The 27,587-nt window shown below is 43.1% G+C and overlaps 1 long non-coding RNA gene across 2 annotated transcripts in view; it reads right to left on the reverse strand.

Moving 5' to 3' along the window:
- Positions 1 to 4,273: 4,273 nt before the first annotated feature.
- Positions 4,274 to 27,587, reverse strand: part of LOC113975341 — a 73,778-nt gene continuing 50,464 nt past the window's right edge. For both annotated transcript variants that reach the window (XR_003536810.1, XR_003536809.1), the window contains 5 exons: positions 26,973 to 27,181; positions 6,428 to 6,575; positions 5,497 to 5,597; positions 5,301 to 5,393; positions 4,274 to 4,356 (listed from right to left, as the gene is read on the reverse strand). This is a non-coding gene — a long non-coding RNA (uncharacterized LOC113975341). The remainder of the gene's footprint in view (positions 4,357 to 5,300; positions 5,394 to 5,496; positions 5,598 to 6,427; positions 6,576 to 26,972; positions 27,182 to 27,587) is intronic.

Raw genomic sequence — 27,587 nt, forward strand, 5'->3', positions numbered from 1 at the left:
GGGGGGCCGGAGGGGGAAAGGAGAGGGGGAAGTGGAGGGGCTGCAGCCCTTCGCCTCGCATCCCTCCGGCTGGCTCTGGATTTTAAAACAATAAAATCCAGCGCTGCTGCTCTCCCGGGTGCCCCCCGCTCCCCCCCTCCGCCGCGCCGCAGCCGCCCGTGGAAATCGCACGCCCCACGTCTGCAGTGAGGCAGGGCAGACTGCCTGGCTCATGCCCGTGATGACTTTAGAGCTGACAACCTCCTCTCCTCGACCCCCCCCTTCCCCTCCACACCCACCCCTCCGCTCAATGGCAGCACTGCTGCCTCTCGCACCAGACTATATTTGCAATATGTGCTAATTTACCAGCTATATGCCCTTGGATTTTAAAATGAACTCATCAGTCAATGTTTCTAGTGCCGATGCTCGCTCTCCCTCTCCCTCACACACACCCTCCACTGCAGACATGTTACTCATTCTCCAAGCATTTCCTCTCCCAATGTCCGTCAGACGCATATACACTTCATTGATCAAACCAAATCCCCTGATAACAATAAATAATAATACAGACAGTTAACATCAGCGGGGAGCAGAGCGGGGAGGCAGCGGGGGGAGAGACAAAGATGACGACTAAATCTGCATTGTGCCTTAGGAGGCTGAGCCCTGCGTTTTCCAGGGATGCTCCACACAATGTGGGGCGCAGGTACCCCCCGAGGGCGAGCACACACCTCGTCCCGGGGGCCTTCCTGAGACACCCCCCCCCCCCGGTTTGCCCGAGCGTTCAGGCTGGTGATCTCTAATCCCTGAATCCACACAGGCTCCAAAAGGTGCTTGTGGAGGAACAGAAGGTGCTTCTGGCTACGAAGCACCTACCACAAAATACAGCAATAAATAAAGGCGGTTTCTTTGTTATGCCGTGCACTGCAGAGACGCTGAGGAATTAAAGGTATCCGGGCATCCAAAGACCCTGGGATGGTCCAAAGGATTTTTAGGAACACCTTCTGAGCTCCCACTGAAATCTGTTTCCTTTGTACCGAAGACAGAGAGCACCTATGCAAGAAACCAGGTTAGGAAGACAGGCTATTAAACATCCCTCTGCTACACGTGCCGGGTGTCTCAAGGGCTTTAGGGCTTCTGGGGCTTTATTTCCGAGTTTTCTGGGGCTGAAACAGGGGAGGCAGGAGACTGGGATTGCCTCTTGGGATTTTGGCTAGTTAGACATCTTGTGTGGGTCTGGCAAAGGGAAAGTGGCTGCAGTGTAAGTGTTCGGGAAGTTGGGGAGGGTGGGGCTATCTAGAAATCTTTGACTCACTGGGGTAACTCCCTGAGCACAGGAATCAAATTATTGCTCAAAGCAAACTGCATTTTATGAGCAGCAGCCTCAGAGTGAAATTCTGCATGCACACAGCTAAAATAAACACATGGAAATGAATATACAATACATAATTAAATTATTGGGTGCAATGCAGAAGTCCCTGGGTGATGGAAGAGGTGGGATTATGCAGCAAAGTCAGTCTGGGAATCCACAGATACAAATTTTCTTATTTATACCAGCATAATCCTGATTGGCATCAGCCTAGATAGGGGAAGAATCCAACCCTGTGTACTGAAGGATCTAATCTTTGGGAAAAGTAGACTGGATTAGAGACTGTATCTGCCAACCATCCTTTCACTCCCTTCAGATTCTCTCACCACCACAGCAAGATTTTGCCATCACACAGAACATTTTGCATCCATTGTCTCCTTCCACTTCCCTTATCTTCCTTCCCCAAAAAATATTTGATTTTTTTTTTAAGTTTTGTAGCAAACACATAATTTCTTTATACAATTTTACCAAGCCTTCGGAGGATACTTATTTCAAGCAGTTAACACCTGACCCCAATTTTTGTGGGTAATTAGTGAGCTAGATAACCACACAAAGTGGGTAATTATTTAGTACCCAAGGGTACTGTACAAGAGGGTAGAGGCTGGCAGTGTTAACAAAAGCACATCTCTAATTATTGTATCCATACTGGTGATGTTTTAAGAACAGTTACTCCATCTAATGATCCATGATAAATCAGTAAACTATTTTGCTTCCCTTAGCATGTATCCAAGGGATGACCAAGGGCAGGATGTGAGGGCAAAGCAAATGGAAGCCCCGACTTCAACATGTTCAAGAGAAGCACGAGGCATCCACCTGGACAAGGAAGTAAGACTGGAAGTGCCTGCTCTAAAACAGCCTAATAACCATCCCTAAGAGGTAACAGGTTGGTTGGGATGGCTTGAAAAGCCATGTAGGAAGCTTGTAGGGCATGGCTCAGGGTCTGTTTCTTGCTTAGGAAACGTGGCCACGCTGATGGATCTTTGCATACAACCATAACCTTCATCATGTTTTAGCAGAGCTCACTCTTGCTCCCTGAAAATCAATTTAAAGCTGTACAAATGAGGTGTCTCGTGTTTGGGGCAGCTCAGAAATGCCAGAGAGTTGCACCGGGGGGTGAAAAAAAATCCTATTTGCTGAATTTCAATTCTCTGTCGCCTCCAACATTTATGTTGCAACAACCACATTTCTCCCATGGAAAATATTACATCCTTAGTTGAGTTTTTCCTCAAATTTAAGAAGGAAGAAATGTGAATTATATTGAAATAGAAACCAAATGAGAAAGATTCAGCTGTCAAACACATACAAATGTCTCCAAGGTGGGTGCCAAGAGGATGGTGCCAGACTCTTTTCGGGGGTGCCCAACAACAGGACGAGGAGCAACGGCCATAAAGGAAAACACAACAAGTTCCAGCCCAACATGGGGAAGAATTTAGGGTGGCAGAGCACTGGAACAGCTGCCCAGGAAGGGTGTGGAGTCTCCCTCTCTGGAGACATCCCAATCCCACCTGGACACGTTCCTGTGTCACCTGCTCCGGGTGACCCTGCCCTGGCAGGGGATTGGACTGAGTGACCCCAGAGGTCCCTTCCAACCCCGACTGTGTGAAAAAAATTTGGTTTACATCAGCAGAACCACAGGATAAGAAGTGTTCTGCTGGAAACAGAGCAGCACACACTCACTTTAGGGCATCTTCAAACCAAGATGTTACACTCAGAGAAAAAGCACTTTCCTTTTTTTAATTGCTTTTATGAATCATCACTGACATCCAGACACTTCATTTACTAGAGTCCAGTAACCCTGTTTTTCAAAGGCTCAAATTCCAAAACCTTGAGGGCCTCCAGGCTGGCACAAAAAAAAAAAAAAAACCAATACCAGAGGTGTCATTTTGGTTTGATCACAGCAATGAACTCAGTTTGGTGCTTTGGGATCACCCAAGCCAGGCACTCCAGAAGAAAACACAACTGGCAGCATCACCTGGCCCTGTGACCACCAGGAATGTAAAATCTAAACAGAGAAAGTTTGAGGGGTTTCCACAACTCCTCATATTTCTCTATTGTTTTGTGCTTGGGGTTTGTTTTTTTTGTTTTTTGTTTTTTTTTTTGAGTGAAATAACCACAACTGAAAGAGGCCCGAAAATTGTTCTCATGTTTAAAAAGGGGCCAAGTCTCTGCAGCTCATTTATAAATAAATAGAAATAAATTGGCCTCCCCCTCAGTGATCCTCTCAGGGACCTGGTTTGCAGGAAAAGTTCTTGCAGAAATGGAGTGAGAGGAAGTTTGCAGAGAGAAGCTGGAAAACAGAAAGGAAGAAGGAATTTAATCACAGAGATGGGATCAAAGCAAGAAGAGACCTTGGTAGGTGCACAGTTAGAGCAGAAAGTAGAGAATATACAAACTATTTTTTTTCTTTTTTTCTCAGATCAATTGGAATTAGCAATTCATAGGAGAAGGAATGTTCAGCCAGGGAGGAAGCTTTAGGGACTTAAGCATTAACTATAAAACCTTAAGGCCTTTCTGAGACAAGTCAATAACTTCACTCTGGGCAAACTACCCAGAGATTACTTAGGAAATATCTCCAAAATAACACTTATAGCTCAGCTATAGGGACAGAATACATGGGAATAGTTTACAATTTAATAAAATGTCTTCAGAGGAGTAAAAAGCATTTACTAATACAAACAAAGGATTCTAATGATGTGAGGAATGGTACAAATTCACAGTGTGGGGCACAGCCATGGAAAGCAAAACTGAGCAAAGGCATCATGACTTGGATATTTCCAGAACATCACTCTGTCAAGTGAGGAGCTTGACAACCAAAAGTTTCTAATTTGAACTCAACTGTTTTGCAGACCATTGGCCAATTCCATATCAAGTCAGTGATAAAATCACTTCTTACCTTGCTTGCCCATAATACAGAACCACCACAACAATGCTCACCGTGTCCTGGGAGGGATTGAGGTCCTTGGAAGAAAGCTGCTGTGTCCAGAGTGCTTTTGTTATCCCCATCTGATGCCCTGTCAGTCAACAGAGAGGATGGAGTGTGGTTGAAGATCGTGTAAATTCCATTTCACCACCACCAATTCCTTTTATCCTGACTCACCCACCAGCTTTCAGCTCCAAACCCAACAGGGTATTGCCTCACCCAAGCACTATCCTGACAACAGCACAGCTTAAAAAGTGGTGGTTGTATTTTCTCCCCATTCCCCAGTCCTGAAAACAGGTTCTCTTTGAGCTCCAACTCTACCAATCCCTGGATAATGGAGAACAATTGAAATAGTACTTACTGAAACCCAAGTTTGGGGAAAAGGGAGAAGTTCAACAATGGGTCAGCCAATATCCCAGAGGAATTCCAAAAGAAAGGTTACAGAGATTAATTCCTCCCCTATCAAAGCACAAGCAGGAGAAGTGGGAACACTGTGCCCGGAGTTCTGTGTGTTTTGTCTGTGGGGAGTCACCAATCTGCCCTGGTCCGTGAGTTCTCCTAAACATAAAGGATTTAAGTGAACTAAAACTCAAGGTGAAACTCCAAGTTATGTGCCTGAAGTCATGCAAAAAAGTACTACATCTCCTCCTGAATGATCCTCCAATTCCACATCACGGAAAGCACCTGAAAACCCCTCATATTTCACACGGTTTCAGGTCCACCCAAAGTTTCAAAGAAGACTCGATTCACAATGAAAGCTCCAAGAACTTCCCTCTGATTTCAGATAAATCTAACCTGTTTTGGTGATGTAATTTTTTAAGATCTGATATTTTGAAATATATCAGTTACTAAGAGATGGAGTTATGTGAACCCATTAACCTAAAAGGCTGCTACAAAAAAAAAATTCTGGTCAACATTTAATGGTTTTTTAAACTTCACTTGAAATATAATAGAATCATTGCATGAAAAATATGGTGTCTCTCAATGAACTCTTTCTTTCTTTTTTTTTTCTGAAAAAGCCAGTGAAAATAATACCTGTTGAGGCTGTTCAATTAGAGCCTAAACTGCTGAACCCAAATTCAACTTCAGAAACACGCAGAAAGGTTGGGGACATTTTGGGAATCTGACCTGGCAGGAAAAGTAGAAAATTAAATTAAAGTTAGATATCCATGAGACTAAAAGCACAGCTAGAATGAACTGTATTTCGATAGGAAAGGAGTGCTAAGGTCACCTGTAAAGGAGAGACTGTAAATCAGAGACTGGGGGCCTGCAGCCCACAGATCTTTTCCCATCTCCTCCAGGAATTCACTGTGGACTATTTTCAGTTCTTCCCTACAGAAAAAACAACACAAATTGATAACATAACTATTGCACCTAAGAAAGGAGTTGGGACTCTGAGCCTTAATTAATGTTTGTAAAGAGCCCTGAGAGACTACAGGGACCTGAAGAACCTCAAAGCACAGTCATTCCTAAACATCCCCTGACCTCTTGTCAGACTTCACCCTTCTCACCAGCACTTACTTCTTTTTAAAGAGAGGGTGGAATTATTTAAAAGATAAAACAAAGATACGTTTCCCTGGTTTTCTAGTACTACAGTTGACACAATTTAAAAAAAAAAAATAAATTAACACATGAAGGCTTATTTCTCGCATTAAATAAATACATGTCTCAGGCACTGCAAAGGTAGGACACTGAAATATTCCCTCCAGCTGGTTGGTGGGTGCAAGGCACCATTCCCTGCCCAGGGAGAGGCAGGAGCTGGCTCAGCACCAGGCAGAGGAATCCCGGCTCAGCCGTGCTGACAGTGGGGAGGATCCAACAGCCCTGCCCCTGCTCCCAGCCCTGCTCCACGTGCTCCCTGGTTTGGGCAAACCTCTCCATCTCTGCTCCTTCTCCTGCCTGCCTGATGCACTCAGACTGGGGACAGGGAGTCTCCCCTCGCAGGGTGACTCCAGGATGCCGGGACATTTATTTAGGTGTTGCTGTCAAAGCAATAACAGGCCTGGGCACCTCGACCCGAGCCCGTCACAGCGACTCCTGCTCAGCTGCTCCACTGGTGCTGAGAGCAGACTAAACACCACAGAGCCACACATCCAGGGGGATGTGACAGACAGAATGAGTGTCAGGAGGCGAGGGAGACACAGCAGCCTCCGAGGACTCACATTTGGCCCATCAGACGCTGCTCAGTCTCTGCGTGCCAGGAATAGCAGCAGGAGCAGGCGCAGCAGCTCCCGGTGCCATCCACACTTCTGCATCACTTCACGCTGCACTGCAGGCTCTGCTGCACCCTAAACCCAGAGCTGCTGGTTTCTATAATGCAAAGGGACAGCAGAACATTTTAATGAGACGGAAAATGGTGAAAACAAACAGAAAAATCCGAATATCGTACTTACTGTGATAATAAGTAACATTAGCAGGTTACTTAACTTATTGTGATAATATAAAACACTAACAGGTTATCTAACTTGCTATGATAATAAATAACATTAATTAGGATTTTTCAAGTGTAATAATAACCTTTCCAAGTTGATTTTACTAATAAAAATACTGTTAGATTACAGACATTGCCAATTTTAACTCTGTAGAACCAATGAATGGCTGTCAGCACAAAGGCAGTCCATCAGAAATATTTCTTCACAAAGATTTCTCCACTTGCAATTCCAACATGACTGTCCCTGAACAACTCACACAAGACCAGTTCCTCTGTCTTTACAACACTCTTTATGAGGAACAAGGACCTCTATTTTGTAGGCAGGGAATAAAACCAAAGAAAAATAAGTGACTCATCCAAGACCCCACAGGGAGTCCAGGGTACAACTTCAGGGTCTGCACCAATGGTTTAATAAAGAAAAATAAATTGTTTCACTCTAAGGGTAGAGGCTTTGCCCCATTAATAATAAAACAGGACAAGCCCCAGGAGCTGTACACAAACCAGAATCCCTCGCAGTGGAGACAATATTAAAATGGCAAAGCTAATTCACCTGGTGTCTCGAAGAAATCCCGCCTTGTGTTTCCCAGGAACAACTTCCACCAGCCACCAGAGTAAACACCAATTCCCTGGGACCAAACAGAACCATGATCCCAACCCTGGTGCACAGAGAAACCCCTCCCAACCCAACCTACACCTGGGATGGTTCAGTAACAGCCCCTAATTCTCATTATCTGACCCACACAGGTGGTCTCCTGCTTCCTTCTCCAACTGATTGTCCACATGGACCCAACTGCAGCAGCAGGTCCCAAGTGACCATTTGATCACTTTCTTGCTTAATTGCCATTTTTAATTACTTGCGTGGCAACAACAAAAAGCCAATCTAGCAACGGAAATCCATTCCTTGAACAACTTCTGCCTCTTTCCTCAGACACCAACTATTGCTCCATAAGCCATTCCTGATTAACGTGGGGCCCTCGTGGGAAAGCCACTGCCTGTCTACTGATTTCATTTCCTACCACTTCTCTCCTCCAACTGACAACCCAAGTCCCCAAAAAGCAAGGGCAAAAGATCCTTCATTTCATTGTTACAAGATGACAGTGTTTTTCCCCCTGCTATTTTCTTTCAGGAAGATATATTAGCACCGCATTTGCTCCTCCATGTGGTGGGATTTCTTAAATAAAAACGTATGTTACATACGTATGAACTCGGGACCGGAGCTGCATTAGCCTGTTAACCATCCACGTTTGCTTCAGACTTGGCCAGCCACCTAGAAAACCTGCCAAGACCTTTCTGGCAGCCTTTTCCCAACAGTTCCAGGAAAACATGGAATATTCAAAGAATTTGAGGGCCTCCCTGCTTCGTTTGTCACCACTCTCCTTTGCCCACTTAAAACCAAATCACAGGCAAATTGCTCTAATGCCCCATTAAAGATTTAAAAGTGGTCTTCTCCAGAGCAGGGTATCTGAGGACAGAGCTGGGCTAATATATAATGCAAAACCCTCGTTCAGATGTGATGCAATGTGGCACCAGGCAGCGAGGGAGCTGCTTTACAAACTTGGAGCTTCTCGAGTGAATTCCGTCCTTCTTGGAGCTTCTAAAGCTCCCTCGGACACCCAGGGAAAGGAGAGACTCGTTTTGTCCTTGTTGTTACTCCAGCAATGCTTCCAATTGACAGAGGGGAGGTTTAGATGGGATATTGGGAAGAAATTCTCCCCTGGGAGGGTGGGGAAGCCCCGGCACAGGTTGGGTAGAGGGCCCTTGTGGATTTATTAGATGCTGTAATAAACTAAATATCAAAATAAATAGTGTATTATAAATATATTTATAATATCACGCACCATAAACTATATATTATTATGTTATATATTCCTAAAAATAAAAATAAATATAATATTGCTGATCAGTAACTTCCACCCTAAAACCTACAAACAGACCTGATTCACAGTCTAACTACATTATTACCAACATAGTAAGTAATGGGCACTGACTGTATTTTGTCCACTAACACCTCCTCTAGTTTAACTTCTCATTCACTAATTATTCCCACATTCAAATGAGGGGAAGCACGTGACTGAACTATCTTAGGGCTCTTATAAAATAAGTTCTTTCACATTTCAAAAGCCACTTTCTAAAATCAACTCAAACCACAAGATCTGGAGCAGACAGCAATCGAGTCTTGCCTTCTTCCCTTCCCATTTCCTTCCTGTTTTTCCTTCTCTTCCTCTTTCTTTTTTTAAAATCCCATCCTCCCAATCCAACAACCTCCTTTATGAAAGGAAATGGGAAGCCAAGGGGAAGCTGTGGCAGCTGACAGGCTGCAAACACCACTATTGCAAACCACTCTCTGATGCCACAACTGCTATTTGTTGTCAGAGGAGATGAGAGGCCACTTCAAACAGAAGAAAAACAAACTTTTCAATAAACCCACCCCAGTGCCATTAATCCCAGAATGGGTTTGACCTGCTGTTTACAGCAATTCCTTAAATCTCACTTAAGCCAAGGAATACAAAGGGCCTGCCTACACTCTGCAGGGGCTGCAGTGACCCCAAATCCAGCACCAAGCACAGATCTCCAGCCAGGATCCTCTGGGAGTGAAGATCAGCTCTGACCTCACACTGGACAGTGGGTGTGAAGGCAGAGCCAGGTGTGACCCCCCTCACTGCTTCTGGGACTTTTATTACTCCTGGCAATACCAGGGTTCCAAGAAATGGGGAGGGAAAAGGTCACAGCATATGTTTAGATGCAGCCCTCAATCCAACTGACCTGGCTTTTGTACCCAGCCCTCCAATAACACACTGCCTGGCCTTGGGTAAATCACTCACCATCCTCTGCTTTCCTTTCTGGACAGGGGACACTCAATCCTTTCACCACTGGAAAGGAGTTATTCAGTGCTCCACGCTCTTGAATAACTATTATTAACACTGCAGTATTGCAGGTTTTCAATATATGAACCCAAGTGAAGGACAAACATCTATCAACCCTTCCCTTTTCTTTGCCAGTGGCAAACTATGTGCTTAATCCTGTGCAGGGGACATATATAGACTGGGCCAGAATCCAGCCTTCTCCAACATACCTCCTCTAATAGTGACAAGTATTAGCAGCTTGGGACAGGCCAGAGCTGTCCTTCCCACTGTTTTTTCCCTGGGCTTGAAGTGCTGCACCTCATCCTAAACCTTGAAACATCAACTCCAAACTCCATTCTAAAGTTTGCATAATGAATTACCATAATTCTATGGACAGTTATTAAAGACACAAGTATCTAATCTGTTCTAGACTTGCAAACTTCCCATTAACTTCTAAAAGCAATTAGGCTCCTTTCCTAATTAAATACTGGTGGGAAAGAATTGCTTTATAAAACATTTTCAATTTGTCACCATTTAATTTCACTGCATGTCTCCTTGCACTCACTTTGTGAGATTCTCAGTCTTCCCTTTCATTTTAACATCCATTTGGTTTTCCTTTCTAATGGGAACATTTCCCTGTAGCAGTTTCAGATTTCTCCCTGCTTTGGACCCTTTTTGCTGGCACTTTTTGGAGCTACTCTTTGTCTTCTCAGATTGGGTAGAACAGCTGCTGTGCTCTGTCTTTGGGCCCAAAAAAATATAGACAGTACTCAGAGGATTTTCACATTAGTGTTGAGCAGGGGTTTATCCACTCCAATTTTATAACAGGAGCAAGGCCTTAAATGTTCATAAAAACTTGCATTCATGGCTTGAGTTATATCTCCACTCCATCTAGGAATAACAAGGTCCACTCACCCATCAAGAAGTCAATGAGTAAACAAAATAAAAAGAATAAATCTGTCTTTCCTGACCATTTGCCTGCCTGGTTGTGGCTATTCTGGACATCAACAGTTGCAAGAATTAAAAAAAAAATGCCCCATTCACAAAAATACTCTCACACTACAATCCTTGGGCACGACATTAATGCATCACTGTTAATTATAAATGACTTGAGCCTGACTTTCGGTTAATACATCATGAGAGCCATAATGAAATCTGTGAGCTGTGTGTCACACCTGGAACAGGGACAAGATGAGGGAAATCACGGGCTTGTCCTTAGAGGAAGGAAAAGTGGCAGCAGGGTGAGTCAAAGCTGATGCAAATCCCTCCTCACTGACCCAACAGAGAGCCCTGAACCCCAACACGAAGCTGCCCTGACATGGGAACCTTCCAGATGATCTTTGAGGTCCCTTCCAACCCAAACCACTTATAATGGAGAGAGAGAGAGAGAGAGATCCAGCTACAACAACTCCAGCTACGACTGCTGCATGGAAAAAGAGAGACACTGCTGCCCTGAACCTGGAAAGGATCTTTCCTTCTTCCCTTCTGGACTTTTATTGGAGGGAAAAGAGACTTGATCCAATGTAAATATTGCTTTACCATAGGAGAGATAGTTGAGATCGTGTATATAATGTATTATAATATTTATTTGTGTAATAATTGTAATATAATTCCCTTCCCCCCATATTGAGTCTTGTGTTGTGTCTGGAAAACCCCTCTCACACCGGGGTGAGCTGTGGGAGGGGGGCTTGGACTTGGAAATTGGATTTTTGGGGGTCTCAAACCACCACACCACTCTATGATTCTATAAGGATACAGGTGGAAAACAGAAATTATAGACTCAGTATTAGCTATGCCCACACTGCTCCCCAACAGGACTCTTCCAAGGGGTCTCGAGTGCAGGTGATGGGAAGGAGGAGCCACTGCACAGAACACAGAAGAATTTCAATTTCTTTCCATATCTGCCCCAGAAACCTGATTCTCGAACTTATTTAACCAAGAAACAGGGCCATGACATTGCACAAAGAGGCTAATTTCACCCTATAGCCTGTACAAATTATTTGCTGGGGGAGAATACATTTTATATTTTGAATATATAAATCTAAATATACGCAAGTGGGACTGCTTGAAGCATCAGAGGAGTCAGGGCAACTAGAATTTTTGTGTTCTTTAAAGAACAAAAATTAAAAAGAAAAAAAGGAAGGGGGGGTGTTCCCAAATAAAGCATTTTGGATCTTCCTCTGCTATGGGAAATTTCCAAACATCAGATTTCCTTTCTGTTCCAGTTTAGACTGGAAGCTTTTCTCACCAGGTTAAATCCTGCTAGTCCAACCCCACACATTATATGAGTTTGTCTCTGGCTGAAGTCTGAGGGGATACAGAACTCAGCTCAAAAACTCCCACTGGAAATGCTGAACTTCACCTGGTTTCACACCTGAACTGCCGAGCTCTGAAAAGGGAAAAAGCAAGAACGAGAAGGAAAAAATCAAAAAGAGGGATGTGTGATCAGATCTCTGCTCCAGCCTCAGACTGCTCATCTCCAACAGAAGAGTTCCAAATATTGAGCTGCCCTATACCAGCTAATACTTTTATTTTCCAATTGCACTGTGCATTGCAATCGATGCCTCCATCTCATTGGAAGGACATCTGCTTCCCTTATAGGTTATGCTTTTTAACCCTCACACACACAGAGAAACATCTTCCTTCCTCAGGAATTTCCAAGGGCAGCATTTCTGAGCTCTGGGTTTTGAATCTGTGTAATGAAATTGTCTTATTTTTAACTGTCTGAGCAGCTTTCAAGCAGAAGCGTGTTAGAATCCATATTAATTTGTGCAGAACCCCATCATCATCATCATCATTTAGCTCACAAGGTTGCTGTGCTTGGAATTCCAGTTATGACATGAATTCTATACATTTTATAGAGATTTATAAATGGCATCAATAGAACACTTAGGGCCTTATTCATTAAACAATGAGTCATTCTGGCATTCCACTCTATTCCATCCCAGTTCTTACAAAACTTTTATGTACAAATTCGACTGTACTTCAAGCATCTGATTTAGAAGTGTTGCAGCAGAGTTTCAGCTGGGTGTGGAAATAGATGGAAGGCACTGTTTAAAAAAAACAGAAAAAAATAGAAGAAAAAAATCCCTTTAACAGTGAAAGTTTCATCTTCCACAAGTATCACAATCATGTGAAAACACAGAAGCAAAAGAAAATCTGCCATGGGCACCACTGCAAGTATTTTCTTGCTGCCCAGCAAACCAAAGTATTTCGGAACACAGCACTTTGGTAATAATTCCTGGCAGATAATTTCAGTGGTACACTACAAGAGGCTTAAAGGCTTCCCTTAATTTGCAGTTTACAACTGTGGCACCAGCAAACTAATGATGGGGCAGGACCACAACATGAATTTTTCCCAAATAATTTCCCTAATGACACAGAGCTTTCAGATGGACTGGCTGTATTTTGTGTGTGTGTGATTTAAATGAGGATTGAGTTGAAAATTAAAGTTGAAAATTAAAGGAAGACCTGTCAGCTATCCCTCAGGAATGCACCTCCATCCCAAACAGGGGGTAGCACGATGCCTGCACAGCCAATATAGGACCTTTTTTTGGTCAATACTGACTGAATCCAGGCAGAGCACATCAAAATAGCAGTGAAATCATGATGCTGTGGGTTTTAGCCTTCTCTAACAGCTGGAATACAAAATCTTTAGGGACACACTGGTTACCAGCCAGGGGGAATCTGAACTGTTCTCATTCCATTCAGGTAAAGTGGGATATGTCACAAACTGCTCTGCATTTTATGGTTTGGAGACCGCAGTACATGGGACTATTTTACCTTCTCCTTGTCCTTTCAACCTCCTTCCTGACTGCTGGATACATGGCTGGGATTTCTGGAGTTCCTGTAAAGCTGGATGGAGCAGAATAGTCCTGGAAGTCACAGCTCTTCAACCAAATCTGACTGGGATCAGAAAACAGTCTCAGCAGTTGTTGGGATGAGAGGATGCACAGACACACAACTGTACATAAGGCAACTGAGCACATTATCTGCCCTTGCCTTGGAAATCACTCCAAGACCTCATCATGCCTTGGATGTCTCCAGTTTTCTTCATTATGTATATAAACATCAGTGCCTGGTTTTTGTCTTTATCCTTAATAAGTCACAGTAAATTTGGACTCCATCTCACTGCATCTGCCTGTACATCAGAACCCCATCTCCCAAGCAATCCCCACGCCAAGAAAAGCACATTGAATTATGTTTCCCACTGACCATTCTCCTCTTTAATTATTGTTCTTTGGGGCAAGGTAGATAATTTAATTTACATATCATACCATCAACATACTTAGCATAAAGTTATGTTTAATAGCCACAAACTGCATTAGTACAAATCACCACTATTTTTGAAGCTTATAACTGTGCAAAGCAAATCTAAAATGCTCCCACCAAAACACCACACCCCTGGTCCATGAGGGAGAACAGGGATGTGTGCTGAAGGGAACTGTACCATCCCCTTTTCATTAATTCCCTTTCCATGCTGTTCTTAAGCTTTACTTCATGTTAAGGGACAAAAACAAGAGCAAAGTTTACACATTTTGCTATCGCAGGACAAACACTTTTCTGGGAGGGGGATTGTTTCTTTTTGCATTTCACATTCCAGTGGAAACGTTCCCTGAAAAACAGTTGCTATCTCTCTGGCTATTCACAGGCTCAACAGAATAAAAACTGGGCATGGCACAGAAATGGAAAAGGAGGAAAACAGGACACTTTTTCCCATTCGCTGCTCAAGCTGAGAGAAACAAAACTGGCAATTACAGACACTGTTCAGGGCGAGCCACCTTCCTTTTGCTTCCTCCTCTTCCAATTTACAGCTCATGAGCTGTTCCTTCCCTCGTTGCAAAAGGTCCATAACTGTAACACTGCCACATTCTCCTGGAAATCCACTTAAATGGCATATGATAGAAGCCATATGATAGAAGCTTAATTACACAGAGGGCATATGGAAGGCATATGACATAAGGACATATGGAAGGCATATGATAGAAGGGCATCCGAGGACATATGATGGAAGTCTAATTAATTGACAATACATTCCTCTCATCAGGGGGAGAGCTGGAATGCTATTTTGTTCAGAAGAAAAATATGCACATTGAATTATGTTTCCCACTGACCATTCTCCTCTTTAATTATTGTTCTTTGGGGCAAGATGGATCATTTAATTTACATATCATACCATCAACATACTTAGCATGAAGTTATGTTTAATAGCCACAAACTGCATTAGGACAAATCACCACTATTTTTGAAGCTTATAGCTGTGCAAAGCAAATCTAAAATGCTCCCAACAAAACAAGAAGAGACTGTTCTTATTTGGGATTCTTACCACTCTGTGCTCCCAGAGAAGCACCAAACAGGATAACAAAACCAACCCTTATGGAACAGCTCTGCTCTGGATGGGAGTCAATGCAGCTTGTGGATTTACAGCTGAAAATTTGCACTTCCATCTGTAGAAAGATTTATAGGGGGGGAGGAAATAAGGTACTGCCTAAAACATGCCCAAAAGATTCCTTGTTTTTAACTACCTGCCTGTCCTTAATGCATGAAACACAGAAGCAGGGTTGTGTTAGCCCAGAAACTTTCCTTGTCCTAAGCAACTACAGAGTTATAAACCATGGCAGTGACATCTATAACCTCTTTGAAAACAAGATGAAATAAAATCCCACTAATCCACCCTTTGGATAAGAAGTGAGCCCTGTGTAACGCTCGAGAACCCTCCAGCTTCTCTTTGCATTCAGTAAACAAGGATTTGCAGATATTCAAGTTTTTAAATGCCATTTTACCAGAAAAAAACCCCCACAATGTTCTTCTGGGTTACTTAGATACCTTGAAATATCATTATCATGTTCACACTTTTAGGTTAGCCTAATGAAATTAAGCCAGTGACAACTCTTTACTTTTATTCACTAACTTAGAAAGTTTACCCACTAGCAGACAGTGCCTCTTATTTCTGGGAACTCAAAAACTCTTGCCAGAATTAGTCATATACGGAGTCAAAAGATCTAAGTTCAGGTTCTGGACCCTGATCAGGTCTTCTGGCCACCACCTCCAGGCTGCCAAGGGACCTGAACCCTGAACACTCCCAACATTAAGATGTTCACTTTTGTGTTCCAACTTTATGAGATAAAACCCCAGGGTTTCGGAGGGTTTTTTAGGTCACAAATATTAAGGCAAATAAAGGCACAGATTTCAACAGCATTTATGCACATCTGGTATATTCCCTGCATTTTAGAACAGGGGATCTTTTGTCCCACAGCTTCTCCACAACACTTGGGGTGGTCCCACAGCTCCTGAACCCGAAGTGCTGGGAGGGAGAAGCAAACCAGCTCTACTGGAGGCACCCAGAAGCATCAAACTTTCAAATTCCCAACATAACTGTACAAACCTAGGGAAAAACCCTCAGGAATCACCATTTTAGCTGAGTGGGTATCCCTAAGAACAACTCTCCTGAGGGCTGTGTAGATTTAGGTACTTTGACAAAACCCCTTTATCCTGAAGCATCAGCACCACAGGGTTTAACTCCCAGCGTGGAATTAACTGAGCCAGAGACTAATGGAAAGGGAAAAGATACAACACAGGATGTTTTCACCTTTGGAGACTCCTGACTGCTGACCATGGAGGCAATAACACTGATATGTTTTTGGGGATGTCACACACTGTGCTGCTGGAAGGATAATAAAGTCACACAAGCATTACTGATCCACTGGATTTGCTAAAAACTCAATAACACTGCACCAACAAGTGAAAAAACACTGAGAGAACCAACATTTCTGGAGTTCTAGAGAGGCAGAAGAAAATAAAAGGAGTTTTCAGCTCGTCTTACCTGCTCTTTGCTGTTCCACGTGTCCAGAGCTGAGGAATTACGGTCGCTCCTCACGCCGTTGTGTGCAAGACCCAAGGAAAGCTAGGAGGTTGTACAGTTATCTCCCTTGGTGTAATTCTAAACTATACAACCTACTACCTCAACCTGGATGCATGCAGTCAAAAAGGCTGAATTCTACCCACCACTCCACGGCAGACACATTGTGCCAGGGGTTTCCACTTAAAAAAAAAAAAAAAAAAAAAAAAAAAAAAAAAAAGGCCTCCGGATTCTCAGCTGATTTAGAAGTAAAAAATAAGCTTTGTTTGGACAAACAGCAGCTCCCCTACATGTGTGATTAGATAAGACACAGCAAGGCAGGGTTATTCCTGCTAGGTGTAGATCAATTTTCACACAAGAAGGAATTTTGTCCCTGGACAAAAAAAAAGTAGTTTTCCCCCCCCTTCCACAGCAGATGCATCTGCACTACAGCACAGAACATATACATACATCTATTTTTTATTTTTTTTAAAAGCACTTAAGAAGGCTCAGGATGAAATCTGTCCTGACATGTCTCTTCCTTTTTGAACACACATAACGTTGACCTTGGAACAGGCGCCTCGGCTCCCGGATGTTTAAAGGATGATTGCAGGAGTGGGATTAGGAGAACTGCAAAAGGGGGTAGAAAGTTTTAAGTGAATTTTACCCTTGTTAAAATTAACCATTTTAGAAAACGCAACCCTGAGCCTCTGCCAGCAGCCAGACAGTGTTCCCTCAGCAAGGAACATGTTTTTAACTTGTATTAGTGCACAGTCAAACAGCCAGGATGTTATCCTTGTGACTCACTCCCATCACCCACCAAGGTGCTACTTAAAGCTGCCTTTTTATTATGGCTCCCAAACAGGGATTAAAAGGCTCACAAACAGGGATTAGCATCCCAAAATACGCTGGTGGAGCTGGATGAGGGCTGAGATGCTGCCTCTCAGGTACAGCAGCTCCGGGCTGGAAGGGGATTCCATGGGAATCAAACCCCAGGAAAGAGTGCTGAGCTCTGCTCAGTGCACGTGTGCTTGGTTGGTCCTGTTTTCTCAGGATAAAGGAGCACTGCTGCTTGTGAAAAAGGCACCTTTACATTCCAGGACTGAACAGAAATAAAGGAGGAAGATGAGAAATAGCATCACTCTTCAGAATCCAGCTTGCAACAGCAGAAGGATATTTGGGAAAAAAACCCACAAAACAATCTTTCTGCAAGGTTTAAATGTCCATGATGTTGACAGGATCCAAATTTCTAATGACTCCATACTTGGTAAAGTTTACTTTGACCTAATAGTGGAAATACAACATATTATTTTAGTTAACAGCAGAGTCACTGTGAACTATTTTATTAGTTAGAACAGTGATCCAAGCACAACTCTGGATAAGGAAACCATGGCTCTCTGGCCCTGTACTCTGACCAGGAGCTTTACTGTTGTCTAAAACCATCCAAATCCTTGATGCAACACCATCATTTTTGTGCACTGAACATTTGGTCTCTGACATGAGACCCAGTGATGTAACTGAAGTAGCTCTATGGAAGCCAAGGAACCTGTGTGCTCACTTGGGGTGATGGAAGATCCCAAATCCCACCCAATCCCTCTGTGACATAGGAGACAAACTCCCCTTTAGACTTTAAAAACCATTCTGTTTCATATTTTGCAGCTATAAACTGAACCCTTTCAGCACCACATGGCTAAACCCCTCACGTTTTCCACAACTCATCCTTGCAAGTATTTTTCTGCACCTCAGTCTTGTAATATCTAATATTACATCATTCAAAGCATTGTAAAATTATTGATTAAACTGATCAGATACAGATGTATAGACACATTCAGATAGACTTATATGTTATATATAATTATATATAGCATATATAATATATTATATAATTATATAATATATATTATGTATAAAATATAATATATAAAATACATATTATATGTTATATATAATAATATATTATATATTATACATAATATATATTATACATATATATTATTATGTAATATAAATATAAATTGATGTAATATTATATCACAGAATCAACTAGGTTGGAAAAGACCTCTGAGATCATCAAGTCCAATCCATGATCTAACACCACCTTGTTATTTACATAATATTATTTATATTATATATATTTATACAATTTGCACATAGATATATAAATTGATCAGGTATAGATGAGAAAGGTGCTCTTAACATCACAGGCACACCTTGCAGACCAGGTATTTCTAAGCAGAGCTGAGCAAGAAAACTTGTCCCATAATTTGCTCCAAAATAGAAGGTAAAGAGTTTTGTACCCTCAATTCAGCAAAAGTCTTTTCATACACATACTACAACAATAAATTCCCTTTGAAAAAATTCCTTTACTCTCAACTTGCACCTAAATAACCTGAATTCTTCTCAGGCTGGCAAAGGCCACTGTGGCTGTTTTGTCCATGACTTGCTGCTCTTCCATCTCTTCCTCAGCACGTTCACCAAGCCCTGAGCTGTCAGCTCTGAGCTGGCACCCGCTCAAGGAGCCTTCTCACTGCCTCCCCCAGCTCTAGATTGAGCAGGGGAGCTGTGCCCTGCCTGGCACACGAGCTCCTGCCCCAGCACTGAGCCCTGCTCCGAGGTGCCAGGGAATTGTTGCTTGGACAACACCTCTCCTCCAAGTTCCCACACGTGCCAACGCCACTCAGCACAAATGTGGCAGAAATAAGGGACCTGGATGTAACCTATGGACTCAAAGTATTTTCTATCCACCAAAGCAGTTTCTACCCCAGGGTCTGACCCCTAACTCACCCTCTGGGCAACTTTTAGACACCTCCCCATCCTGCTGCACAGATTTGGACTCGATGATCTGAGAGGTCTTTTCCAGCTTAGTTGATTCTGTGATTATCCTGGCAAATCTTCCCCCTTTATTCCCCCTGGCTTCAGAATTTACAGGTATTTTGTCCCCAAGCTCAGACAGCTGAAAATATCTTTCCATCCCCAGAGGAACTGGAACTTCAAGCAGCAAAAAGTGCCACGCAGCCAAGTCACCCCTTCAATCAGAGTGTCTCCTGCTGTTACGGAAGTGTTGAGTTTAAGAACTGAGATCAAATATGAAAAAAGAAGTTTCTAACTGCCATTCCTGCTGTGCCTTCACATCATTTCTCAGTGCCTGGGCCTGTGGTAACTCCCTGAGTCCACAACAAACACCCTCCTGGGAGCAGAGCAAGGCACAGTCCCAGTGTCTACTGAGACACTTCCTTTTGGTGGCACGAAGCTCCATGTTTGTTTTCCGGTGATTTTTGCCAATTGTGGCTTTACCCAATTAGCACAATCATACCTAATTGGGTAATTAGGGTAAAGCAGTGATCTAATGACAATGTTCAATCACGATACATGTCGATGGAAGTTCCTGTGGAATGGTGGGACAGGGAGAACAGCAGAGCACGTGCTCCTGCATCAGCCTCTGGTCTGGGAACCCTTTTAGGCCTCTTGCTTTTTCAGAATCCCAGAACTGATTTCCCACTTCTGTGGACAAAAGGAAATCTCAGTCCCAGCCCAGCCAGGTTCACCCGAAAGCAACAGTGGAATTAAAAAAATCCTGTCTGGTTATTTGGTGTAACCCTCTGATTCCCAAAATGCTGAAGGAAACGTGAAGACAATTTCCTTGGATACTTATTTTCAAATGGAGAGGAAATGTCACTGGAGCAGTTCTCCCCAGTCAGATCCAGGCACCAGCCCATGCCACTGCCCTCAGGAGACACCCTGAGATCAAGGTGTAATCTTTACTCTGGGCTAGGAAGTTATGCAGCAGCATCACTTGTTTTACTGCTTGTTCCCTTCATGGACTTCAGCAGAGAGAAGAATTCCCAAACCTGCTTTTCCTACTTCACTTTATGTAAACCCAAATTTGCTATTTCATTTCCCCAAGAACAAGAAGAAAATTCCAATCCAGAACTGATTTTGAGGATTGATTGGCTGGAACATCCCACGCTTTTCGAACATACTTCACATCAATTTAGTCACAATACACAGAAAAACAGGGTTTGAGAGGGCAGAATATTCCCAAATAATGACACAGAAAACAGTGCCTCAATGTATTAATCCCTTATATCACACTTTATATGCATTTTCAGACCTCCTATTGATATGAGCAAGATATGAACAAGACCACAAGGATTCCAGCAATGGCCACTCACTACAGATGTGTTCAGGAAGCTGAATTTTTGTTATTATCATCAGCTGAGCTTTGGCTCTGAATCTTTAGGGCTGTGAACGATGCAGAAGAAGGAAGAACCCACCTTCACTTTCAGATCCCAGGCAGGGCTTGCCAAGGAAGGGGGTGGGAAGCAGAAAATACTCATGAAGGAAATGTGTTTCCTTAAGCCATTGAGTAAAAAATAAATACCAAACCCCACAAATGATACTGTTCCAGTCTGAGGTCTGAAATCTTGTTTGCCAAATTTCAGCCTGGAGTGATCTTTTTTTTTTTTTACAGCTGATTTTCCTAAACCTCAGACAGAAGGGATTTTACACTGGAAATGCTGACACGATTCCTTCTGGTCACCTCACCCGTTCACCTTCACTTGAAGAAACTTTTTTATTAGAACTTGGTTGTGACGAGGAACCTCAAGAGGTTCAAAGGTTTACTGCAGCTCAGAGAGCTCTCCTAGAAGTCTGGCAAACACACTAAACAGGGCTGGAACTTCAGGAGTCTGCAAAACAGGGCAAGAAGCCTCATCTGGGCTCAGTTGAAACCGAGAGCAAGCAACTATTTTGAAAGCTATCCAAAGTTTTTCAACACATCACAAAAACCATCCCTGCCTCAACTTTTAGCAGGAATTACAGCAATCTGAAGATTTACTCAATATTACATTTCAGTGTCTGGTGCTTTCTAGGGGAAGGGTGGCCACGCTCCCACCCCTGAACCAAAAGGAGCTTTAGGGAGCAGCTGGAGCACAGGATCAGCTCTGGGTGAGACAACAGGAGACAGGTGCCCTGTGCTGGATCTGAGGGGGCATCAGGGATGCTGGTGGGTAAGGTGGCACATGGATTAAGTGCTGATGACTCAAAATAACCCCAAAACCTATTTTTCAGCTTAGTCTGGGCCTGCTGTGTGAGTGAGCAGTGCTTTTGGAGTGAAGCTCAGCGAGCCCAGGTTGAAAGCTCTTGTCTGAGATCCTGCAGGACCTGAAGCCAAAGGTGGTTTCACCTGCACACTTAAAAGTAAAGGAACTCACAGGTGATTTCCAAGTTGGTGCCACTTCCAGGGTGGACTGGTGAGGCTGGATTTCATCAGGATACTGCACATGTACAACCAAAGGTTCCCACAGTCCACCTGCAGCACATCTCTCCACCTTCAGATTGCTGTGGTTACTCATGTAATGCTCCCAAATTATGGAGACTCCCTGGCTCAAGGGCAGGTATCATAGTTAGTCTTGGATTCCTCCCCTAAGAACATCCTCTCCTCATTTTCTCCCTTGCTGATTAGAAGCAAATAAACAAAACAGGGGGGGAGAGAAAAAAAAATCAGATTACTGAAATAACCAGAATACTGAAATTTATCTGCCTTTTAAGAGTTTAACCAGATTTGATTATCTGAATAAGAGTATTTGGATACGGTTCAAATTCCAGGGTACACAATTACATTCTGCTTATCATGAATCCCATTTGCCACTGCATATGGTTATTCTAATTACCAGAATGCTATTGTGTGCTCCTCTGCTGACAAGGGCTCACTGTGCTCCACACCAGGCTGGGAAAAGGAGGAGCACACAAAATATATTCATTTTCATACCCCACACAACATCCTGGCCTGCAAGAACCTCCCAGGTGCTTTCAGGGGGAGCTGTCAGCAACAGGAATGAGAAATGGTCTTGTTATTTGGAGGGAGAAAGGGATGATTTACAAAATCTAGGGGGGGGAAAAGAAAAAAAACAGAGGAGTCTGCTTTGGGAAAGCTTTGGTTGGTTTGCTTCCTCAGGGAAGAGCTGCTGGTTTAAACTCTGGCTTTGGCCAAATGAAACACAACTGCAGCAAAGCCTCCCCAGATGCAGATTCGGCCACGCAGTTCCACAGGAGGCTTTTTTTCTTTTTTTTTTACCTCCAAGGAGGTACTAAAACAACACCTCTGCCTATTGCCAGAGAAAGGGGCTGCATTAATTGAGGCCCCAATTTTTGGAGAGGATATTGGGACTTTCTGGTGTCCCCAAGGCCCTCCTCGGTAATTTCCACGTGCGGGTGCTCCGGTTTGCTTCCAGCCACGTTTAACTGCCTTCTACATCTTCAAGCTGCCCATCCAACTGGGTGAAGTGTTCCAGGAGTCCTGCCCTCAGCAATTCTGCAGGGCCTGTGCCCTGCCCTGCAGTCACTGGGCATCAGTGACACACGAGGACATCCCTGTGCACTCCGGATGGCACCTGGATCAAAGCTGCTGCAACCATCAGCAAGACAAGAGGGTTCAGGGTCTTCAGCTGTGCCAGGGGAGGTTTAGGTTGGATATTAGAAAGAACTTCTTTCCAGAGAGGGTGATCAGCCATAGGAATGGGCTGCCCAGGGAAGGGGTGGATTCTCCATCCCTGGAGGTTTTTAAGACAAGACTGGATGTGGCATCAGTGCCATGGGCTGGGAACCACAGCGGGGTTGGATCAAGGGTTGGACTTGATGATCTTGAAGGTTCCTTCCAACCCAGCTGATTCTATGATTCTATAAATGTAAAGCTCCTTATCCACAAAGTGAGGAGGGAAAAAAACCCCAAACCTCACAAGAAACAAACAGGTAGAAGCTCCACAGGCTCCAATTAGTTGGGTTTTTTTCCCACCCTAAAAGGAAGACGCATTTCAAGGTTCTTCACATCATTTTGTCAGACTCTGGTTTCACTCGAAAACGTAATGAAGTGCAGTGAAACACAACCAAGAGAAAAGAAACACAAATTAAGGTTGAAAAAACACAATCCAGCCCCTTTTCAAAAGGCTGAGCTGAAAAACAAAGGGGCGGGGGAGAATATTGGAGGCTGCAGTTCAAAAGAACAAGGGGGCAGTTTAGTGAGAGACAAGCTAAAATAAATTTTAAAAATTCAGTAAAATGTATTGAACACGTTTTATTGAATTTATTGAATTGCCTACGCCATGCTGGTGGTGCTGTGCCCTCTTTGGCATCCTCCCTGCAGCACCTCTTGCTGCAGAGGACAACAGCCTTCAAGAGGCTTCCCTGGGCATGTTTAACCTGTCCCATAAAGCAGAGGCATCCCAGCAAACAGGAAAAATGCTCAGCCTCAGGATATAACTCAGTGGTTCTCCTCAGAGCAGCACAGGCCCTGCATCTCACCCCACTTCTGATGGTACCTCTCTGAAGTTTCGTGTTTAGATCAAGTCTCTCACCAGAGGGGAAAAAAAAAATGGGTATTTATCAGCAAGTCCCAACATATTCAGTGAGAAACTGCACTAAAATATTTTACAGAGAAAAAAAATAAAATATTTATTTTCTAATCCAAAAAAACATGCTTTCAAACCAAACTGTGGTACCTCATTTTGGGACCAATTGTGCCCAGTTCCCCTCCATGGGCTCTTGGCACTCTCCAAGCAATGCCACCTGAAGTGCCATCCTCTGGGAATATCTATGACAAATTCCAGGCTGTTCTCAGCATATTCTGCCATGTCTCCAAATGGCTTTATAGAGAAGAGACAACCATACAGAAATATGGATTATATTGGGAACTGGGTTTGGCCACCTCATTTCTCCTTGGAGGGCAGACTAAATGAGCCCATTCTTCCTTCAGAGTCAGAACATGGGAATCTAATATTCACTGTATATCTAATATATTGAATATCTAACACAGCAAATTAGATATTTAAATAAGAAACCCAAAAACCAACACAGAATATTTACAGGCCCTCAGGAAAATAAAGGCTTTTTTTACTCTCAAAACTAGATGCAATCTCATCCTGCTTCTATCCCAGCCCAATAATTCCCTCCTCATCCCACTATGGATGAAACAACGTCCACCAGCAAAGCCCAAGTGGAGATCCCAGAGCAGATCTCGACTCCAGGCCCCTATTCTGGGTAATATCCCACAACTAGGTTTCCATGGGGCCCCTCAGCACCCAAACCTGAAAGATATTTATCTTATATATACATATAGGAGGGGAATATTGACCACCAGCCTCCATACCCCAATTTACAGTCACACAGACGCCAAACTGTGGGATTTGTTCCCTTTTTTAAAGCCACTTTCAATCACAGGGAGAAAGAAGAGTAATTAGACTTCTCTGACATCATTTTATGCTTCTATAGGAAATAGAAAACACATAGAAAACCCTGGAGATTCATCAAGGAGGAAAAAAAACCCCTTTTTTTTGGACAGCAGCAACGTGCGTCAAAGCGGCCAAGTTCAAACCCAGAGAAATTTAAAAGTGGAAATGCAGACCAAATCTTGGGGAGAATTAACACTGAAAAGCTGCTGGAAAGAAACAGTCAGACTTTATTTTGAGTTTACAGCCTAATTATTTTCATATAGAAACTGTATATTGGGGTATGACTCCTTCAAAAATAATTGTTCCACTTTCTCAACTTTAAAGGTTAGTTTTGTGCAGAAGGTTTTATACTGCCTGCTTCCATGGTGGGGTTTTTTCCTGCTCTATGACTTCTTTTGGAGTTTACAGCATGATTATTTTCCCTTAAAAGCTATTTTAAAAGACATAAATACCATGAAATTGGAAGGAATGGGATTCTACAATAAACTCATTTTTGAGAGAGAATAGGAGTTGCAGGGCCAATCCCCTCCTGTGTCACAGAGCTGCAGTGTGCCCAGGGATTCCAAGTTCCTGGGTATAAAGGAACAGAAGTGACTGTTCCTGTCCCAAACAAATTGCTGCCACTCAGCAAAGAAAGAACAGATCCATGTTACTTTAGAAATGAAACAACCTTATCTGCTTCCCAACGAGCTCGGAATTCACCATCCAGGAACCTTCCCTACCACGTCCCCATTGCCAGACAGAGGCAGAAGGAAGCTGAGGTTTAATTTCTTCAGCCTGATGTCAAATTTAACTCCCCCATCCCATTTCACCCAGGCACAAACGAGCTGCTGGTTTGTTTTTTTTTTTTTTGCACCAGTGTATTTTAACACCACCCAAAGCTGAGATGGCAATTGCAGAGCGAGGGTCGCAGATCCTGTTTTATATTCCTTAAAAAAAAATTAATTAAAAAACAAACCAAAACAAACAAACAAGGGAGGAGGGGAAAAAAGGCATTAGAGGAAAGACAGGAACAGCAAAGCAGAACATTGTCAGGTTAAATGCAGCAACACAACCCTGTGCACTTGCCAGACAGACACATACCTATAGATACAAGCTTGTGTGGAATATGACCACAAGTTCGGATCTACGGGTTTGTGGCCCCAGGCAGGGTTTCTCTGCTGTCATTTGCAAGGTTTGGGGCTTGATTTTTTGGAGGAAAAGCACTCCTGCAAATGAAATTTCCGAGCTGTTAGTGAGGAGCAGCCTTCATTCCCTCAGCACCTCCAAACCCCTCCGCTGGAGGACGGGGGGCACAGATGCTTATTGACTTTGCTACAACACAAGCTACGGTTTCCTGCCCTCCCCTGGAACCTTTTGAAAGAAAAAATCAGCAAAACAAAAATGAATTTCAAACCAAACAAAATAAAGCAGATGTATGGTTCCTTCTTGTAAGTGCTTTGCTGGACAGAGTTACAGAACCGAGGAATTAACAGCCAACGTTGGAGGTACATCCCTGACAGTGCAACAAGTTATAAACCAGCAAAGTTTTTGTATGTAAACAGAGTGACAATGCACAGCCACCCCCCTACCCTGCAAACAAGTTGTCTTGTTTCCATTCTGGCTGCCTGGTTGAAGTAGAAAGAAGAAACAACTGCCTAAGAGTTGTTTTAACTTTCAGAGAAGTCATTACTGTCTGAGGTTCTATTTTAATTCTATTTTTAAAGAACAAAAAAACCCCCTTCACTCTGTATAAATTTCCTCTCACTCCAGCTCTCTGCATTTCTTCCTAAAATGACACAGACAAATGTAAAACTTCTTTAGGATTTCTCAAATAAGGCTTGAAAAACAGTGTTGGAACAAAGTTTTGCCACTGCAAGTAAGAAGTGTCCCCTCCTTCTCCTGAAGTTTCCAAGTTTTCTTTCCTGTGTAACTAATATTTCCCATTTTATTGGTGGGCAACTGGTGGGGAATTAGGCTGAAAAGCAGCCTGGCTGTGAGCTCCTCATAGAGAAAATCAGTGAGATCAACAGTTGCTAAAGTGTCACAAACTTTTCACATTCTACCTCTTCTCTTTCTTCAGGAGACAAACTGTATGAATGCAAGTCAATGTTATTCCCTATAAAATGAAACAGTCCACATTTGGAAAAGAATTTTGTTATTTGGAGGCTTTTAGAAAATTCCCCCACTTCTCGTGGAGGTTCTTAAAATAAATCACTTCAACCTTTCCAGCCTGGCAAATATGCAATTCTAAAATACAATTTTCCTTTATTTGGAATTACTGCTTGGGCTGGGCTACAAGGAACTCCCAGCAATGGATGTTAAACTTTCACCATCTGTCCAAAGGTTGTCTAAATTGATCCCCTAAGTTTAGATTCCTATGATACTTACCTTAAAAGTGTCCAGCTCGCAGCACTCAAAATTCACGTTGCAGGGGATGAGCATCTTTGAAAAACCAGGATAACTTCCGTGTTGGAGGTAAAACGGGATTCAGGAGCCCCCCCAGAAGTCAGGGAGCTCTGGAGACAGAAGGGCAGGGAGCACGTGGTCCTGCAGGAACAGCCACATCCTGCACAACCACACGTATTGTGCCCTGGGAGCTGCAAACGGAACACAACAAATGTGACCCTACCAAAAATAACCCAGGCCCTCCATCTACAAAGCTCATTTCTTCCCGGGAACCTGAGGTTAAAATGCAGGTTTGTCCTTTGCCCTGTCTAATGGGCACAACTGTCAGGAGCCAGGAATTCTGCTGCTGCAGGTACCAGGATTTCTTACAGTGGCAAGGAACTTATCTTTAGGCAAAACTGCATAAGACAGTGTATTTTCCCTTATATTCACTATATTCATTTTGACTCTAATATCCTTTATATTAAGGTAGGTATATTTTGCTTATTTTTATATGTATATAACCTAATTTCCACGTTTCTCCACTGGCAAAGAAATACTTTATTTTTTCATATGAGACAGGAAAAAAAGTCATGATCTCACTGCAATGCACATTCT

The sequence above is a fragment of the Neopelma chrysocephalum genome, unplaced genomic scaffold (genome assembly GCF_003984885.1).
Source record: "Neopelma chrysocephalum unplaced genomic scaffold, ASM398488v2 Primary Assembly neopelma1_138, whole genome shotgun sequence".
NCBI lineage: Eukaryota > Metazoa > Chordata > Aves > Passeriformes > Pipridae > Neopelma > Neopelma chrysocephalum.